The sequence below is a fragment of the Nicotiana attenuata genome, chromosome 1, assembly GCF_001879085.1.
Source record: "Nicotiana attenuata strain UT chromosome 1, NIATTr2, whole genome shotgun sequence".
Classification (NCBI taxonomy): domain Eukaryota; kingdom Viridiplantae; phylum Streptophyta; class Magnoliopsida; order Solanales; family Solanaceae; genus Nicotiana; species Nicotiana attenuata.
The window spans coordinates 75,672,136-75,693,334 of NC_031989.1; positions in this window are offsets into that span (position 1 = coordinate 75,672,136).

Below are 21,199 nucleotides of genomic sequence, written 5' to 3' on the forward strand. Positions count from 1 at the left end.
TAACTCCTGCACATGATACAAATATGGCAGTATCTTGGTGTTCTTCGTAGCCCATTCTCCTTGAACGTGGTGTACCAGGAGATCCGAATCGCCAATTACCAGTATATCTTGTATATTCATATCGATGCCCAAATTGAGCCCCATGATGCAAGCCTCATATTCTGCCGTATTGTTGGTGCAAGGAAACCTAAGCTTCGCAGATACCGGGTAATGTTGACCTGTTTCTAATACCAACACTGCTCCAATGCCCACTCCTTTGAAGTTTGCAGCTCCATCGAAGAACATTCTCCAACCGTCGTAAGCTTTAGCAATGTCCTCTCCTACGAAGGATACTTCTTCATCAGGGAAATACGTTTTCAAGGGTACGTATTCTCCTCCCACAGGATTTTCAGCAAGATGGTTTGCCAATGTTGGCCCTTTGACTGCCTTCTGAGTTACATAGATGATGTCGAACTCACTTAACAGTATCTACCATTTAGCTAACTTCCCGATCGGCATTGGCTTCTGAAAGATGTACTTCAGAGGGACCATCCTGAATATGAGGTACGTGGTATAGGCACATAAGTAATGCCTCAATTTTTGAGCTATCCAGGTCAAAGAACAGCAAGTGCGTTCCAACAGAGAGTATCGTGCTTCGTAAGGTGTGAACTTCTTACTCAAGTAGTATATGGCTTTCTCCTTTCTTCCTGTCTCGTCATGTTGTCCCAAAACACATCCGAAAGCTCCATCCAATACGGACAGATAGAGTAGCAATGGTCTGCCAGGTTCTGGCGGGACTAGGACTGGTGGTGTGGACAAGTATTCCTTGATTTTGTGAAAAGCCTTCTGACAATCTTTGGTCCAACTCGTCTCAGCGTCTTTCCTCAACATTTTGAAGATGGGTTCACATATAACCGTGGACTGTGCTATGAAGCGACTAATGTAGTTGAGGCGTCCTAGGAAGCTCATCACGTCCTTCTTGCTCTTTGGTGGTGGTAACTCTCGAATAGCCTTAACTTTGGACGGGTCCAACTCGATTCCTCGGCGACTGACAACGAATCCCAGCAGTTTTCCTGCGGGAACCCCGAATGCACATTTTGCGGGGTTCAATTTCAGATTGTACCTCCTTAGCCTGTCAAAGAATTTTATCGAATCCGCTATGTGATCCGCGGCCCTCTTGGATTAGATTATGACATCGTCAACATACACCTCTATTTCCTTGTGTATCATATCATGGAAGATGGTTGTCATGGCTCTCATGTAAGTAGCCCCAACATTTTTTAGACCGAATGGCATCATCTTGTAGCAGTACGCTCCCCATGGTGTGATGAAAGCTGTTTTCTCTGTGTCTTCTTCATCCATCCAGATTTGGTGAAAACCCGCGAAGCAATCCACAAAGGACTGGAGTTCATGCTTGGCGCAATTGTCGATCAGGATGTGTATATTTAGCAGTGGAAAGTCGTCCTTGGGACTTGCTATGTTTAAATCTCGATAGTCAACACACACCCTGACTTTCCCATCTTTCTTCGGAACTGGTACAATGTTGGCTAGCCAGGTTGGGTACTCAACTACCCTGAGAACCATAGCTTTGATTTGCTTAGTGACTTCCTTCTTGATTTTCAGGCTCATGTCTGGTTTGAACTTTCTGAGTTTCTGCTTTACTGGTGGACACATTGGATTGGTAGGCAACTTGTGAGCCACTATGGATGTGCTCAGACCGGTCATGTCATCATATGACCATGCAAAGATGTCCTCATATTCCTTCAAGAAACAGATGTACTCTTCCTTTTTTGACAGTGACAAGTGAATGCTTATGCGAGTCTCTTTGACGGTTTCGGAATCTTCCAAATTGATTGCTTCGTTGTCTTCTAGATTGGACTTAGCGTTATTCTCAAAGTTCTCAACTTCTTTGACAACTTCCTCAGGTATTTCATCCTCTTCTTCTGAGTCACTATCCTTATATTGCGTTGTCTCATTACATGTCACAGTCATCGATTCATCAGAAAAAGTAATAATAACGTAGAAAGAAAATGTGAAGATAATAATGAATAATAAATAGCAATGCATTGATTAATTTTGAAAATATCCCAAAAACAAGAAAGGCTCGATAACTCGAACAATTATTTCGAAACAAAATGCGTCTTTAAAACAAAATTACTAAAAAAATGAAATGCCTAGCATGGCTATAGAAATAAATTAGGCTAAATGCCAAGCTACCCAGGGACTCGGCGGGCCCGAGATGGTGTGGCAGTCCAATTCCTGAGAACAGCTCCCTTCTCCACAGTCTGAATGGTGAGGCCTTCTTCCTCCTCCTCCTCAATTATCGCACAGCAATCCATATCCTTGTCTTCCAGGAACAAGTTTCTCAGCCCGGCTAAAGCTTCTTCTTCTTCTGCAGTCCCCTATATTGTATCGGCTTGATGAAAAGTCTGACCTAGATGTGGCACTGGTTGCTCGAGAGGGTAATAAGGACCACGCCATGGTGGCGACCAGTCATTATACTCCTACTAGGTATACAAGTACCCCAGCTCAAAAGTTGTGCCGTGACGTTTCAGCTATATCGGTTTAGTAATGCCCTGGAGAGCCTTACCCAATCCTTTGCCAGGTTTGTACCCAGACCATGCCAGTATGCTTTCTATTTTGTTACTCTACCACTTGTCTTCTCAATTGCGTTGACATGTTCAATGTGGTGATAAGTTTCTCCACCCAGCCTTCTTCTATTCTCGATGACCGGGATAGTTTGACTGGTGTAAATGGGGCTACTCCTATCTCCGTGAATGACTACCTCCTGGTGGTTCCACTCGAACTTCACGGCCTGGTGTAGTGTGGAAGCCACAGCCCCAGCGGCATGTATCCAAGGTCGACCCAACAGAAGATTGTAGGTAGCTCATATGTCAAGCACTCCATCGAACCAAGTTGGCCCTATCTGCAAGCAAAGGTTAATCTCCCAAATCGTGGCCCTTTGAGACCCATCAAAGGCTTTCACGTTCATGCTTCCTGCCCGTATCTCGTGGAATCTTTGCCCAATCTATTCAGAGTAGTTAAAGGACAAATGTTGAGACTCGAGCCTCCATCTATTAGGACCCTGGCAATGAATTTGTCTTTGAACTGTACCGTGATATGCAGTGCCCCATTGTGGCTTAACCCTTCAGGCGGTAGTTCATCCTCATGGAAGGTGATCTTCTGACTTTCCAGCACTTGCCCTACCATGTTGGCTATTTCTCCACTGGTGATGTTGTTGGGCACGTAAGCTTCATTTAACACCTTCATCAGAGCACTCCTACGTGTTTCTGAATTTTGCAATAGCGATAAGATTGATATCTGGGAGGGAGTTTTGTTTAAATGATCGATGACTGAGTATTCCCTCGCCTGTACTTTCCTCCTGAGACCGTCTGGCCCGGTTTCAATAACAGGTTGCTTAGTAGCAGCCTCCTTGCTCGATCCTCCCAAATGTTCGGGTGTATAGATCCTTCCCCTTCTGGTCATTCCTTATGCGACATCAAATTCTTCTATCTTTGCTTTTCCCTTTCGCCTGGCTTCCGTAACATAGTCCCATGGTATGGCGTTAGAATTAAAAGGAGGTGTGGTTGCTACTGTCACTGTGAAAGGTGTGGCCACATCTACCTCAAATGGAACAGGTGTGGCTGCAGGTGGTGCTACCTCTACCTCAAATGGAACCGATGCAGTTACCTCAACTTCTACTAACGGCTGTATCTGTACCATAATAGGATTGAGTGTGACTGCATATTTAAAGTCATCGCCTTCCCGAATAAGCCCGATTGACCCCTCAGGATCCCATTCTTCATCTGTCTTTATCACATGTACCCCACCACCCTTATGATCTGGAAGAGGATTGTTGCGGACGTTGGGTGCAATTTCCTTTGCCTGTATGACCTTGTTATCAATCAATGTCTGGATCTTATCTTTCAATGTCCGGCACTCGTCAATGGTGTGCCCCTTCATACCGGAATAATATGCACAGGTTTTGTTTGGGTTGACCCATTGAGATGAATTTTCCATTGCCACAGCAGGAATATGGGTGACATAACCAGCAGCCTTCAGTCTTTCATACAGCTGGTCGATGGGTTCATCAATGGCGGTGTATTGTCTGGGTGGTTTGCGATCAAAGTTAGGTTGGAGTTTCTGGTAATTTGGACGAGTTGGAGGTGAATGATAGTAGGCTGGCTGGGTGTTATAAGTGTGATAAGCGGTGGCGGGTTGGGAATATCTGGGAGGTGAGGGTTGGTACGTGGGTAGAGGTGTTTGATATGTGAGTCGAGATTTTGGGTCTTGGGCCACCATTACTGCCCCTACTTCTTTCTTCTTTGATATGCCCCCTGATTGTAATGCTTTGTTCGTGGCCTGCAGTGCCTCGAAATTTGTCACCATCCCGCTTTTGATACCCTCTCTTCAATCCTTTCTCCGATTTTGATGATATCGGAGAACTTGTGATTCTCAATGACCATTAGCCTTTCATAATATTGTGGGTCCTGCGCCCTGACAAAGAACTTGTTCATCTGTTCCTCGTTTAATGCTGGTCTGACCTTGGCTGCTTCCGACCTCCACCGAGTAGCATACTCGCGAAAAGTCTTAGTTGACTTCTTCTTTAAGTTCTGGGTATAGAAGACATCCGGTGCATTCTCCGTATTGAACCTGAACCGATCCATGAAGCCTGATGCCATACTCACCCAATTGGCCCATTTCTTAGGATTCTGGCTTATGTACCAGGACAGGGCATCTCCGGTAAGACTTCTTATGAGGAGTTTCATTCGGATATTTCATTTTTTCCGACCCCCACGAGCTTGTCACAATAAGTTCTCAAATGAACCTTGGGATCACCTATTCCATCAAACATTTCGAACTTGGGAGGTTTGTAACCCTCCGGCAGTTCCACATCTGGTTGTATGCATAAATCCTCGTAGTTCAGACCTTCTATTCCTTTACCTCCCTCAACACCCTGAACTCGGCTTGTTAATTTCTTGATCTCCTCGGACATGTTCTTGATGAGCAGGTCCTTTTCAGCGGATTCTGGTGTATAGGAGATTGGTTGAGTGGAGTGAGGCATGGTTTCCACGTATATGGGGTTGTTTTGGTGTGTGCTAGGGATTTGGGTGTAGCGATGATCATTGGTTGAATTTTGAGGATCGGGAATAGGTTGTGGTGTGTTCTGAGGAGTGTGATAGGTAGTGGCTTGCGGGTACTGTAATGGTTAATGACGGTGTTGTGGAGGAGTTGGTATTGGTAAAGGATTGGGATTTGGAGGTGGAGTTGCATATTGATGGTGTGCGGGAGAATTTTGTGGATGTTGGTTTGGCGTATTCTAGGAAGGTGCTGGGTTTTTGGTACTTTGTTGGTGATGATACCAGTATGTGCGAACCAACCTTAGGGGATGGGAATAATAAAAAATAAAGAAAAACAAAAGGTAAACAAGTTAGTAGGGATTCTGAAAAGTTTGTAGTATTTAAATACATATTGCCGGAATGTAAATTTGCGTCCTAGTTTGGGAGACTCGTTGGGCCCGAGGTAGGCCTAGCGACAAACAGATTTGGGGAAATTCAGTGCCAATAATTGCCTTATTTCATTAATGTAAAGATAGACGACCCAAAACGACACTAAATAAGATAAGTCACTAATGGCACTTGGCCTTATTACCTTTGAAAAGCAAGTAAACCTAATCTACTTGGTCCCAGAAGGACCTTCTCCAGGCTGGATGATCTTGTCGATCAGATCGCGCAGTTCGCACAGGTTCAGCAGTAAGAATGCCCTTGCCAAATGTCCTCCTTCGTTCCCTTCAGCGTTCTAGCAGTCGGTGACTCTCTTTCTCATTTTCCCTTCCAATTCCATCAGACTGTACTCCAGATATTCTTTGGTCACTTGATGGAAGATCCCTCCACCAATCTAGCAATGGTGATTGTATGTTACTGACCATGCCGAACCGGGGGACTTCGTGCCTCATTTTCTGCAAAACAAATATAGTTAGGCTCTTTCCCCCTCTGGATCCAACTATTTATACAGCAATGATTAGCATATTGGCACTTATTTCTCCCAAATTAATGTACACAATCGTGGCTGCATCCGTTGGGATTATGGAAAACCCGATGGACTTTTGGACAAGGCTTGTCTTAAAGGATTATTATGTGGACAACATATTAACCAGGCTAGGTTTGACCATAATGCATGTACAATTATTCAGAGTAAGGTTTCTATAGAGGTCTAGACCGGTACCCTCAAGTGGACAACTTGAGAGGGGAAGGCACAGAACTGTCAACTGCATCGCTGATCGACTAGTTTTACTGCAAATACGCCTTTCCATATTTAATGGGTGATATATATAGGAAGAGCGCTAACACTCAATCATTGCTATAGGATTGATTACGCACGAGTGGAATATGATGTTGACCATGATTTATGCAACAATAAATAGCACGTTATCATGTATTTGCACGTTTGAAATTGATAAGTGCGACATTCAATAATTGAAAGACAGTTAAGAAAGAAAACAAAGAGACAAGTCAGTTTCTGTAGTAAAGGAAATTATAAATGCTTAAAAAACAGGCAATCAATTCAAATAAGGGGGGAAGGGAAAGGGTGTGCATGTATTAACAGGATAAAGCATGTTCAAGACTAATTCACAAAAAGCAAGTTTGTTATGGTAAAAGCCTAAAATATCCCCAGTAGAGTCATCATGCTATCGCGCCCCTTTTTTCTCGCTGAGTCCGGGTTTCGACATTTTTGGGACAACTCCTTTTCCTTTTCGGAATTGGGTATGGATTTGAAGAGTCGCCACCTAACGGATTTAAGGTGCGTTAGGGCACCTAAAGCAAATAACTCATAAACCGATTTGCATTACCAGAGATTGGGTAATGGCTCGAAATAACCTTGAGGGGAAGGTATTAGGCACCCCTCGAGGTCCACTACGGTGGGTCCCCGCCAAACTCGAATTAGGTGAATTGGTCTTATAAACAAATAAAGCAATTTAGACAAATAGATATTACGTTTAAAACAAGGGGTAAAGGGGCCGTCTGGGTTAAAAAAGGAAAGGGGGATTGTGGACCGTTGATCTCAAAGATTAACGACCACGATTATAAGGGGTTTGGGTCGGGTAGAGGTCATTTGGTTTTGGGTTAGGGTGATTTGGGCTTAGGTTAGTTTAAATTGNGAGAACCGGAGAAGAAGAGGGATTCAAGGGCGGCTGTCTTTAGAGAATGGCCAGGGTTAGGGGTGTTTGGTTAAAAGGAAAGGGGATTGTGGACCGTTGATCTCAGAGATCAAAGGCCACGATTAGAAGGGGTTTGGGTCGGGTATGGGTCATTGGTTTTGGGTTGGGGTGATTTGGGCTTAGGTTAGTTTAAACTGGGCTGGGGGGTCCGATTTTGGATATAATTAAGGGGCTATTTGTTAAATACCCAATTTATTAATAAAATACATTTAAAAATAGCTAATTAAATGATAAAAAATGATTTTTTGCATGAAGGTGATTTAAAATAGTTACTTAATATTATAAAAATATAAAAAATTATTTTCTGTATAGGTAATATAATTATGCATATGGATGGGCTATTATTGCAAAATGCGTAATTATAGTCTTAAAATGCAACTGTAATTGTAGAAAATGCGATTAAAAATATTTGAACACTTATACAAGTATAAATGATGAATTTAGATGACTAAATCATTGTAAAGTAATATGAGGGATAATTATTGAATATTTATATAATTAAAAATGCAGAAATAAATTGATTTAAGGCCTTTTAAAAATTATTAGAAAAATGTAAAAACACTTGTGCATGTTTGTAAATGCATGTACAATATTTTGAAAGTATTTATAAATATTTAAAATATATGAGGGAAAAATTGGGTATCGACAATTTCCACTTGTCCTTGGTAGCTTAGATTATTGCTAATCTGTTTATGTATCCTTCAAGCAGAACGTGTAATTATTTGTATCAGTTTTAATATTCCAAATCTTAGAAGCTCGTGATTCGTACTACCATGTCTTGGGTAAACTTGTAAATGTTCAGTTATCTATTCTCTTTTCTCTTATAATCTCAATTGAGTTGTGTTTTTCTGTTTGTTAGCTTACTTAGCGGGTTGAGTTAGGTGGCATCACGACTTGTGATTTTTGGGTTGTGACAACTACATAGAACATAAAGTTCACTACATAATTTTAAGGTTAACTAATGTACAAAACTTACAACGTATGTGCACAAAACTTATACTTGTAACCATCCAACCTGTTGTTTTGAGTATTTTAGCCCCGATTCCTATTTGTTGCCTCCTTTATGTTATAGTATGGCTATGTGATTTTCCGGGGGTGTTTGATTTTGGTTCGGGTGAGTTTCGGAGTGAAATGGGATTCATAGTCCCTAAGTTGGAGCTTTAAATTAAAAGAGTTGACCGCAGTTTGACTTTTGTGAAGATGACTCCGAAATGGAGTTTTGACGGTTCTAATAGCTCCATATGGTGATTTAGGACTTAGGAGCGTATCCAAATGTTGATTTGGAGGTCCGTAGGTCGTTTCAGCTTGAATTGGCGAAAGTTAGGAAGTTGAAGGTTTGGAAGGTTGAGAAGTTTGATCAGGAGTTGACTTTATTGATATTGGGGTCGGATTCGGATTCTGAAAGTTGGAATAGGTCCATCATGTCATTTATGACTCGTGTGCAAACTTAGATGTTAATCGGAATGGTTTTGGTATGAATCAGTATTAGTTTTGGAATTCGAAAGTCCATGGTTTCAATAGGTTTGAATTGAGTTGCGATTCGTAGAATCAATGTTGCTTGATGTTATTTTGACATCGAGTAGGTTTGTTATGTGTTTTGGAAAATGGGATCTTGTGGGCCTCAGGTGTGATTAAATCCAGAACAAGTTTGGACTTATTGTGATTGCTGAAGGTTGCTGTGACTAGTGCAATCGCACCTGTTTGGGTCGCAGGTGCGGCGCCTCAGGAGAAGCCTTTGAGCCGCAGAAGTCAATTTTTCGCATGCCTAGTTGGGACCTGTAACGATCCGGCCGGTCGTTTCGAGAGTTATAGCCCCGTTCCCCCATTTCTTACTTCTTTTGTGTTCTTCAGCTATATTTTTCACTTACCAGGTTAGCATGGTTCGGGTCTGGGTGATTTTGGAATGAATTGAGACACTTAGTCTCTTATTTGAAAGCTTAAGTTGGAAGAGTTGATCGGATGTTGATTATGTGTGAACGACCTCGGATGTGAATTTGGTCAGTTCTGTTAGCTCTGTTAGGTGATTTTGGGCTTAGGAGCGCGTCCAGAATGTGATTTGGAGGCTCGTAGCACCAGTTGGGGCCGCGAGAGTCCGAGGTCGCGGTGGGGGCTGTGGTAGGGGCAGGGGTGCAGCCCTCACAACAACTAGGGCGGGACATGTAGATCCACCAGTTGCCCCAGTTCAGGATCAGGTTCCAATTGTTGATGCACCAACTGGACCAGCTCAGGCACCAGCCGTGCCTATATTTATCCCAGGCCTTCAGGAGTCCCTAGCTTAGATTTTGACCGTGTGCACCAGTATTGCTCAGGCGGTCTCTGTTCCAGCTGCAATAGCTACTTCTTAGGCCGGGGGAGGTGTTCAGACGCCCGCCGCCCGTACACCAGAGTAGGTGGTGGAGGGACTTCAGACATCGGGGGCACCACCAGCCCAGCCGGTTGCACCTGCTCAGGACTATGTGGTTCATGTCATGCCTGATGATGAGCAGCTTAGATTGGAGAGGTTTGGTAGACTTCAACCTTCGACTTTCAGCGGTGCAGAGGGCGAGGATGCCTAGGGTTTCTTGGATAAGTGTTAGAGGATCCTCCGTACACCAGGTATTTTGGAGACCAGTGGGGTCTCGTTCACTACTTTTCAGTTCTCTGGAGCTGCCTTCACTTGGTGGGAGGCTTCTGAGAGGCGTAGGCCGGTTGGTGCAGCACCGCTTACATGGAAGTAGTTCTCCGTTCTCTTCCTGGAGAAGTATGTGCCGCAGTCTCGTAGGGAGGAGCTGCGTAGACAGTTTGAGTAGTTACGTCAGGATGATATGACCGTCACGCAGTATGAGATGAGATTTTCGGAGTTAGCCCGTCATGCTGTTTTGTTGGTTCCCACAGATAGAAAGAGGATCAGGAGGTTCGTTGATGGCCTCGCATATCAGTTGTGGATTTTTATGATTAGAGAGAGGGTGTCTGGTGCTTCTTTTGAGGAGGTTATTGACATTGCTTGGGAGATTGAGTCTGTTCGCCGCCAGGAGCAGGTTGAGAGGGAGGCCAAGAGGCCTCGTGGATCAGGTAGTTTTGGTAGAGTTCCTTTTGGAGGTCAGTTTTACCACGCCAGGGGTCATCCCTTCAAGCATGCTCAGACGGCTCGCCCAGTTCACCGTGGTGCATTATCTGGCCACGGTTCTTACAGTTCTCGACAGGGCCACTCATTTCTCAATGCCCTTCCAGCTCAGAGTTTGTCTCAAGCACCATCAACTCAGGGTTCATCTATGCATGGTCCTTCTAGCGGGTATCCCGGTGCTCGGGGCTCCCTTCAGTCCCCATTGCTAGTGGCCAGTAGAGGTTGCTTTAAGTGTGGAGATTTGAGTCATATCAAGAGGTTCTGTCCCTGCCTTACAGGAGGTTTATCCCAGCAGAGGAGTCAGCCTTCGGCTTCAGCACCAGTTACTTTACCACCCACCCAGCCAGCTCGGGGTGGAGGTCAGTCATCTAGGGGTCGCTCTAGAGGGGGAGGCCAATCAGGTGGCGGTCAGGCCTGTTTCTATGCACTCCCAGCCAGACCAGATGCTATTGCTTCAAATGCTGTGATCACAGTTATTATCTCAATTTGCCACAAGGATGCCTCTGCATTATTTGATACTGGTTCTATTTTTTCATATGTGTCGTCGTATTTTGCCCATTATTTGGATACGCCCCGCGAGTCTCTTATTTCATCTGTTCATGTATCTACACCGGTAGGCGATACTATTGTTGTGGACCGTGTATATCGGTCATGTGTAGTGACTATTGGGGGACTAGAGACTAGAGTGGATCTGTTGCTTCTTAGTATGGTTGACTTTAATGTCATATTGGGCATGGATTGGTTGTCTCCGTGTCATGCTATTCTAGACTGTCATGCTAAGACGGTGACGTTTGCTATGCCGGGAGTGCCACGGATTGAGTGGCGAGATTCGTCGGATTATGTCCCTAGTAGAGTGATTACGTACTTGAAGGCCCAGTGGATGGTTGGGAAGGGTTGTCTTTCTTAATTGGCCTTTGTGAGGGACATCAGTGCAGAGACTCCTACTATTGATTCAGTTCCGGTGGTGAGGGATTTTTCGGATGTGTTTCCTACAGACCTGCCGGGCATGCCGCCATACAGGGATATTAACTTCGGTATTGATTTGGTGCTGGGCACTCAGCCCATTTCTATTCCACCGTATCGTATGGCACCGACGGAGTTAAAGCAATTGAAGGAACAACTTCAGGAACTCCTTGATAAGGGGTTTATTCGGCCTAGTGTGTCACCTTGGGGTGCACTAGTTCTATTTGTGAAGAAGAAGGATGGCACCATGAGAATATGCATTGATTACATGCAATTGAACAAATTCACAATCAAGAACAAGTATCCCTTACCTCGTATTGATGATTTATTTGACCAGCTTCAGGGAGAGAGGGTGTTCTCCAAGATTGATTTGAGGTCAGGGTATCACCAATTGAAGATTAGGGACTCGGACATTCTTAAGACAGCTTTCAGGACCCGATGGTCATTATGAGTTCCTTGTGATGTATTTTGGGCTGACCAATGCCCCAGCAACATTCATGCGTTTGATGAACAGTGTGTTCCAGCCTTATCTTGACTAGTTTGTCATTATATTTATTGATGATATCCTGGTATACTCTCGTAGCCAGGAGGAGCATGCCCACCATTTGCGGATTGTGTTGCAGTGGTTGAGGGAGGAGATGCTTTATGCTAAGTTATCTAAGTGTGAGTTTTGGCTCAGTTCAGTGGCGTTCTTGGGGCACGTTGTGTCCAATGAGGGTTTCAGGTGGATCCGAAGAAGATAGAGGTGGTCCAGAGTTAGCCCAGACCGTCCTCAGCCACAGAGATTCGTAGCTTTCTTGGTTTGGCGAGTTATTACCGTCGGTTCGTGTAGGGTTTATCTTCTATTGCATCGCCCTTGACCAAATTGACCCAAAAGGGTGCTCTTTTTAGGTGGTCGGATGAGTGTGAGGCGAGCTTTCAGAAGCTCAAGACTGCCTTGACCACAGCTCCACTGTTAGTTCTGCCATCAGCTTCTTGTTCTTATATAATATATTGTGATGCCTCTCGGATCGCTATCGGGTGTGTTTTGATGCAGGAGGGTAGAGTGATTGCATATGCTTCGCGTCAATTGAAGCCTCATCAAAAGAACTACCCTGTTCATAATTTGGAGTTGGCTGCCATTGTTCACGTGTTGAAGATTTGGAGGCACTATCTCTATGGTGTGTCTTGTGAGGTATTTACTGATCATCGTAGCCTCCAGCACTTGTTCAAGCAGAAGGATCTCAAATTGAGGCAGTAGATATGGTTGGAGCTGCTAAAGGACTATGATATTACCATTTTATATCATTCGGAAAAGGCCAATATGGTGGCCGATGCCTTGAGTGGGAAGGTAGTGAGTACGGGTAGTCTTGCATTCCTGCCTGTTGGGGAGAGACCTTTTGCAGTTGATGTTCAGGTTTTGGCAAATAGGTTTGTGAGATTGGATATTTCAGAGCCCAGTCGGGTCCTATCTTGTGTGGTTTCTCGGTCTTCCTTGTTTGATCGCATCAGAGAGCGCCATTATGATGATCCTCATTTCCTTATCCTCAAGGACAAGGTTCAGCACGGTGATGCCAGAGTTGTGACCATTGGTAATGACGGGGTATTGAGGATGCAGGGCCGGATATGTGTGCCCAATGTAGATGGGCTTCGGGAGTTGATTCTCGAGGAGGCCCACATCTCGCGGTATTCCATCCATCCGGGTGCTGCGAAGATGTATCAGGATTTGAGACAGCATTATTGGTGGAGAATGATGAAGAAAGATATGGTTGAGCATTAGAGACCGGGTGTCTTGCTTCAGTGGATAGAGATTCCAAAGTGGAAGTGGGAGCGGATCACCATAGATTTCGTAGTTGGGCTCCCACGGACTTCGAGGAAGTTCGATGCTATTTGGGTGATTGTGGATCGGCTGACCAAGTCCGCTGTGGTTGAAATGCATGCGGTGAGATAAGGTGTGCTTGATACGCGTGTTTCTAGTAGGGGAAAAACTTGAAGCCACGCGGTGTGATAAGGTGGGCTAAAATGCGGGAAGCTATTTCTGGAAAAATAATTTTCAAAACTAAATGCAAGGCTCCCGTGGTGATATAAGGAAATGTGTAGTGTTTTTGTGATTTGAGACTGCGAGGCAGTACCTCGGTAGTGATTCTTGTTGATACTTTTCTATTACTTCACTTGTGTTTTGCTGTTTTTGTTCCATGTCGTAGCATTCCTTGTTTTTCTTCTGTGATGCATTATTTGCCTTAGTTCGGTGTAGTTAATCTCGGTGTATTTCTTTGTCGTCTCATTTCTATTTCTATCATTATTTCACTGTTATATACCTGTTTAGCTTATTATTTATTCCAGTAGGGACTTGACTGACCTCGTCACTACTCTACTGAGGTTAGGCTTGGCACTTACTGGGTACCATTGTGGTGTACTCATGCTACGCTTCTGCACAACTTTTTGTGCAGATCCAGGTACCTCCTACTAGTCTAGGCACTAGTGAGACGAGCTTAGCTTCGGAGACTTCAAGGTATACTTGCTGGCGTTTGCAGGCCTCGGAGTCCACCTCTATCTACTCTACTTTAGTTTCTTTCCCTTTATAGATACATTGTTGTATAGAGATGATCAGTACTTACTTGTAGAGAGTGTGACTTGTTACCACCAAGTTTTGGGAAGTTTGTATATGCTGAGTTGCGGAGTTTTCTTATAATAGTGGTTGAGTAATTGAGAGTTTATCTGTTATTTGTGTATATTCAACATGTTTGTTAGGCATACCTAGTTTTAGAGACTAGGTGCCATCACAACATCCTAAAGAGAAAAAATTGGGGTCATGACAATATTGTTAGTGCACAAGACTTATACTCTTTGAAATGAAACTTATTACTAACTATAATAGGAGTAATTAGTAAATCTTATTAATTAATAAACCTCCACTTATTTTGTTTTTGTTGAGTTAAGTTTTTAAGTGATGATATGTCACGACCCCAATTTTCCTCTATAGGATGTCGTGATGGCACCTAGTCTCTAAGACTAGGTAAGCCTAACATACATACAGAATATAAATGAGATAATGATAAAACTCTTAAAATACTCAACAACTATTATAAAGAAAATTTTACAACTCAGCATAAACAAACTTCCCAAAATCTGGTGATAACAAGCCACAAGCTCTACGAGTAAGTACTGATCGTCCCTATACATCAATGTGTCTTTAAAAGAGAAAGACAATGAAGTAGACTAGATAGAGGTTGACTCCGAGGCCTGCGGACGCCGACAGGTATACCTTGAAGTCTCCGAAGCTGAGCTCATCTCATTGGTGCCTGGACTGGTAGGAGGTACCTGGATCTGCACAAAATGATGTGCTGAAGTGTAGCATGAGTACACCACAATGGTACCTAGTAAGTGCCAAGCCTAACTTCGGTAGAGTAGTGGCGAGGTTAGGTCAAGGCCCTACTAGAATAAATAAGAAACTGATAGGTATATACAATAGTGTAATAATGATAATAATGGAAAAAGAACAATAAAGAAATATACCAAGACTAGCTACACTGAACTAAGGCAAATAATGCACCACAGAAGAAAACAAGGAATGATATGCCAAGGAAACAAACAACCAAAACACCAGCGAAGTAATAGAAAAGTATCAACAAGAATCACTATCAAGGTACCGCTCCATAGTCTCAAATCAAATAAACAATTCACAATCTTTCCTTATATCACCCCGGGAGCCTTGCATTTAGTTTTGAAAATTATTTTTCCCGAAATAACTTCCTTCGTTTTAACCCACCTTATGACACCGCGTGGCTTCAAGTAGTTCCCTTACCAGCAACACGCGTATCAAGCCCACCTTATCTCACCGCATGAATTTCAACCCCAATCCTTATACCACCGCATGCATATCAATAACACAACGTATCACAAATCGCATCTCAAGTGCCCAATATCACAACTTGCCAAATAAGTCAACAATAATGGCGTTTCCACAATTAATAGCCCATTGCTCAACCAGAATATGAACAAGAGTCTTAACAATAACAATCGACAGTGAATAACTCAACAAGAATAAATTTCACAACTTAACAACTTTGCCTCAATGTGAATCACGACCTTTATAACTCAATACCAATTTCAACAACAAGATATTCCAAAATAACAATTCCAAGGAAGGAACTCAATGGTAAATAATGAATAAGGAATAGAGGAAATAATAATTTCAGCTAGGCATGTAACGGCAAAAAAACAAGTAAGAGGTAAGACAAGTAAAGCATGTAAAGATAGACTAAAGATGATGAATATAACATATTATGGTAACTCAATTAAAGGCATGAAAAGAATCTTCATATCTAGAACCAGTCAATTACCACTTTTAGCTGTGTACCCACTCGTCACCTTGCGTATATGGCTTCCACACATCACAATTAACACAAAACAATATCAATCCTAAGGGGTATTTCCCCCACACAAAGTTAGGCAAGACGCTTACCTCAAAACACACTAACTCAGTCCACTAGTAAGCCTTTCCATTGATTATCCAACTCCGAACGGCTCGAATCTAGACAAAACAGCTTCATACCATAAATATAAACTATAAGAAACTATTCCAACAATAAAGTTACGATCTTTAAAGAGAAATAAAAAGTCAACACAAAAAATCAACCCCGGGCTCTCATCTCGGAATCCGACCAAGTTTACAAAATCCAAACACCCATTCGATAACGAGTCCAACCATACAAAAATTACTCAAGTCCGACCTCAAACCGCCTTTCAAGTCCCCAAAAATTTAGTCTAAGAAGTTTTCACAAATTTCCCCATATTTCCAACTCAAATCACTAATTAAATTATGAAATAACAATGGATTCATGTAACATAGCCAAAAATGAGTTAGAATCTCCTACCCCTATGATTTCCTTGAAAAACTCTTATAAATCGCCACAATTCGAGCTCTCTAGCTCCAAAAATGAAAAATGAGATGAAACCCTCGAAGGCTCCTATTTCTGCCCAGCGATTTCACTTTTGCGGGCATGGGGTCTGTCACGATGCAAAACTTAACCTGTCGTGATGGAGCCAATCATGATACTTGGCAAGCCGACAACTCATACATTCCAATACTTTCAAATTCAAGATATACTAAAAATAGGTTTAAATAAGTGAAAAACTCATAAACTGGATGAAAACGTCACAACTCAATACAGAATTTCCCCGAAACCCAGGTGTCACTGAGTACATGAGCATTTATATAATGACATAGTCTAATACATTGTCTAAAAAGTAGAACTGAATAAATTAAATTGAAAGATAGGGAAGAAGAGTCAAGGTTTGCGGACGCCAAGGAAGCTACCTCGAAAATCTCCGATCGGCTGAAACTCCAAGATCAGCAACCTCCGGGCCCGGAAGCACCTGAATTTGCACATGAAGTGCAGGGTGTAGCGTGCGTACAACCAATTCAATAAGTAACAAGTCTAACCTATGGCTGAAAGTAGTAACGAGCTCGCACAGTACATTCCACATACATGATAAACAGTATGGAAATTTATAGAAATTATGACAAGAATATCTCAGAGAATTCATAAACTCCAAGTAACAGTACATAAATTTAGACATTCTTCCAGGTTTAACAATGAAGTTCAATACTGGTAAAATATGTCAAGTCAGAATGATATGAGGAATATGACATCTTTATATCTACATGCCAACATGCATGTCATATGTGATGCAACACAATGAAAGCCTCACGTACTCACACTCTTAGAGTACTAAACCTACTGTCCCAATTCTCACTCATCACACTCAATCACTCAGTACTGTACAGGACAGATCCACCCCAAATCAAAAAAATAGCAACTGTGCTGACCATGGGTATGCAGATTCCGGAGGGGTAGATCCAACCCAAGTGCTATAATAATCCAATGATGACATGAATCAATAAAGCCTGTTGCGGCGTACAACCCGATCCCATAAATATCACTCACGAACGGGCCCTCGGCCTCGCTCAGTCATCAATCTCTCCAGTCTCTCGGATTGACAAAACTCATGCTAAGCAGCACAAATCAATGATACGTGATGTGACAATGTATGATAAAAAAGACTGAGATATGATATGCAATGATGAATGCGACTGAGTACATAACTGCAATTAGGCAAATAACTCCACAACAAAAAACGACCATTGTGGGTCCCAATAACACCAACACATAGCTTAAACATGATTTCTAGCACAAATCATAACTCAAGTACTCTAATACATAGGATAGTTAAACACTTCCACGGAATCGACTGAATCATATTACTACGGTGCACGCCCACACGACTGTCACCTAGCATGCGCGTCACCTTAACACAAATTACATAGCACATAGTTTTAGGGATTCATACCCTCAGACCCAAGTTTAGAAGCGTTATTTACCTTAAACCGTTCAAATCTTTATTCCAACAAGCCCTTGCCTTGCGAAACGGCCTGTGAACGCCTTGAATCTAGCCACAAACAATTCAATACAATCAACTCGAGCTATAGGAATAAATTCCATATTAAAATACTAAATTCTAAATCAAAAGTCAAAAAGTCAACTCAATAGTCAACCACCGGGCGCGCGTCTTTGAATCCGATAAAAGTTACAAAATTCGAACACCCGTTAAACCACGAGTCCACCCATACCACAATTACTCAAATCCGATACGAAAATCTTGCTCAAATCCCCAAAATTCGGCCTTAAAATTTTTCTCCATTTTCCCTAAAATTTTCAACCCTAATCAATAATTAAATGATGAAATCAATAATTCAAGCAAAATTCCAGTACGGAACTCCAAATCACTATTCGGACACACTCCTAAGTCCAAAATTACCCTACGAACCTATCGGAACAATCAAAACTTCATTCCAGAGCCTTTTACACATAAGTCAACATCTGGTCAACCTTTTCAACTTAAGCTTCCAACCTTGAGACTAAGTGTCTCAACTCATTCTGAAACATCCCCGAAACCGAATCAACTACCTGGGCAAGTCACGTAATGACAATTGAGCATAAAATATGCAGTAAGTTGGGGAACGGGGATACAATACTCGAAACAACCGGCGGGTCATTACAGGGCCCCACTTGCGGAAATTTCGTCGGAGGTGCGGTTCTAACTTTGGCTTTGAAGGATCTGTGGAACCCATAAGCGCATCTGTGCAGCTGTCACGACCCAAAGCAAACCCTGTCATGATGGCGCTATCGTGGTACTAGTCAAGCCGACACACTACCAAAACCAATCGATATTTTCATTTTTTTAAGATAAAACCAAAGCTATTTAACAATAAACCTTCATAAGGAGTTTAAATCAAATCAAAAATGCGGAAAGAAAGCCCGACATCAGGGTGTCACTAGTCATGAGCATCTACCACAACCGTCTGACAATATCAAGACTAACGTAGCCTGGAAATAACCGAATACAACTAAGGGAGGATAAGGATGGAGAAAAGCAGGGCTGTGTCACACCTCCTTTTTACACACCTACCTGGAAGGATAATGTATAAGGGAGTTTTTCCATTTAAAGTGACATTATTCGAAATGAAATTATTTATTTATTTTTAGAGTCGCCACTTGGGAAAGGATTGGCTTTTGGTGTCCCAAGTCACCGATTTAATTTGAATCCCAAATCGAGGAAAATTTCGACTTCCCAATTGGAGTCTGCGAATCAGAAATTCTGAATAAGGAATTCTGTTGACCCGAGGGAAGGTGTTAGGCACCCCCGGATCCCGTGGTTCTAGCACGGTCGCTTAAATTATTATAATTGGCCTATTATCTGATTTTAATACATGTCACCCTATGGTGCAATTTTAAAAATTTGTTTAACCGCTCTTAATTAGTTTTTTATGAAAGTGAACGCTGTTTAAGAGCGTGTTCTTGGATCACGTCACATGAAATGCACCCGGATCCTCGACACCTCCTATTCAACGTTTTGGGATTTGGATTTGGGTCGCATGAAATGCACACCCGTATTTAAGAAGGTAAAATTATTAAAAGCGCGCCTAAAGTGGCTAGCGTCTTATTAACTTTGCGGGAAGCCATGAAAATTCGCTAAATGGCATGTCCCGAATTTCTAAAATATTTTAACATAAATATTTAAAGAGGGCCACGCAATTTATGAGTTTTATTTGGCATGGCGCACCTCGTTTTATTTAAAGGCCACCCTAAAGAGACTATTGTTTTCTAGTATGGAATGTCTCTAAAGGGCCCTAATTGATTAACAATATGAAATTCGGGCTTCAAGTTCAAGTCCGGATTCAAACAAAAGAAAAAAAAATCTCTTAATTTGAACCCGCTACCTAACTCGAAAGCCCAAGTTATATTACATTAAGCTATGAATTAAGGCCTTTAAGCCCAAATCCAAAATAAAGAATCTTAGTAGAGCTTGGATGAGGGTCAATCAAATGGGCCTGCTCAGGGGCCCAAATCGAGAGTGAATTGAATTCGACGGGCCTGAAGCAAAATTGCATCTGGACTGTCCGTTGGAGCCCAATGTGACAAGGTGACAAATTTATCCAAATACTATGGTTCAAATTAACCTATGCAAACAACTTCGATTCAATGGATATTTTAATTCTAACCAGTTGTAGCTAAACATCTATATTAGCACTTGACTAGACATCTAAGCATTAAGCATGGATGATAAATAATTGATTCCAGATTTAAACGTGTGAAACTCATATTAAATCGCAGTTCCAACTGAAAACACAGTTTAACACTCGACTTATTTATGTATTTTTCCTTGATTTCAAAATTCGTTGAAGCATGCGAACAGCTTACAATCTGATTTTTACACTTATGAGCATGCAATCTAGTCAATTGCAGTTTTCAACCAGTAAATTAACAAATCTAAATTCATACTACTGCTGGCATTTGTTAAATGCTCACAGCTATTCGAATGTTGAATTATTAACTACAAGTGAAGATCTAAATCAACTTCTACATGTATACTGTTGTTAATATCGACAGTTAAGCTAATCACCAAACACAATCATACTAAGCTAATGAATATCAACAGTCCACTACGAATTAACAGTCCAAACAGTCCAGTCTTAATTAATTACAATGAAATACACTAAAACATCAATAGTAGCAAAATCAATAATAACATGCTTCATTTTTCATTCTAGTTTTCAGCTTGCAATATACATTTGTACTTCCAGATCTCCCGAGTTAGGGAAATACCTGGAATTCGTAGTGAAACAAGGAGAAGAAGAAGGTCAGCAGCAGTTCGAGTGATTAACAACAGTTTTTAACAGCGAATGACAGCAATAGCAGTTTCAGCTTAGAATCCAGCAATAAAAAAAAAGCCAGTAGGCAAACCACAATTGACTCAAAAAAATAGACTCAGCTTGAGATTAATTTAGGAGCCTCCAGCAAACTTCAGCAATCAAACTCTAAGCTAAATGATGCAAATCAAACACTAAAACCCGAAATTAACCTAAAATTTCAATAAAGCAGTGTGTTTTGGAGTTTTGTTGTTTTTATTTTTTTGGATTTTTGAGGAGCTAATGATCTAATCTAAGGGAAGAAATTTTCAGATGTTAGAACTACAATTTTTGGAAATTTTCAGGGGTCAGAGAGTCTAAAAGAAACCTTCAGGGAATTTTCAGGGTTCCAAAACCTTTTGGGAATTTTTCAGATCTTCAAAACTTTTCTAACAAGGCAAGGGGTATGCCTTTTTATAGGCAAAACTAGGGTAACTTTCAGATTTTGTTTTTACACCCTAAGTCCCTTATTTCAAACTCATTTTTAGCCAATTAGTCCCTCAATTCATGCCTTGTTGGCCAAGTTATACTATTCAATTTCTAAAATGCAAATTGGAACCTCAATCTAGAAGGTTCTAGGGGCTTCTACTTTCAGTTGCTGCAACATTCCCTAAGTAAACTACCCTTATTGCCCCTGCATTAGTCCTAAATTACAAACCTAAGCTAAACCAAACCCGGCCCTGTTACCTTGGTCAAGAGGTGA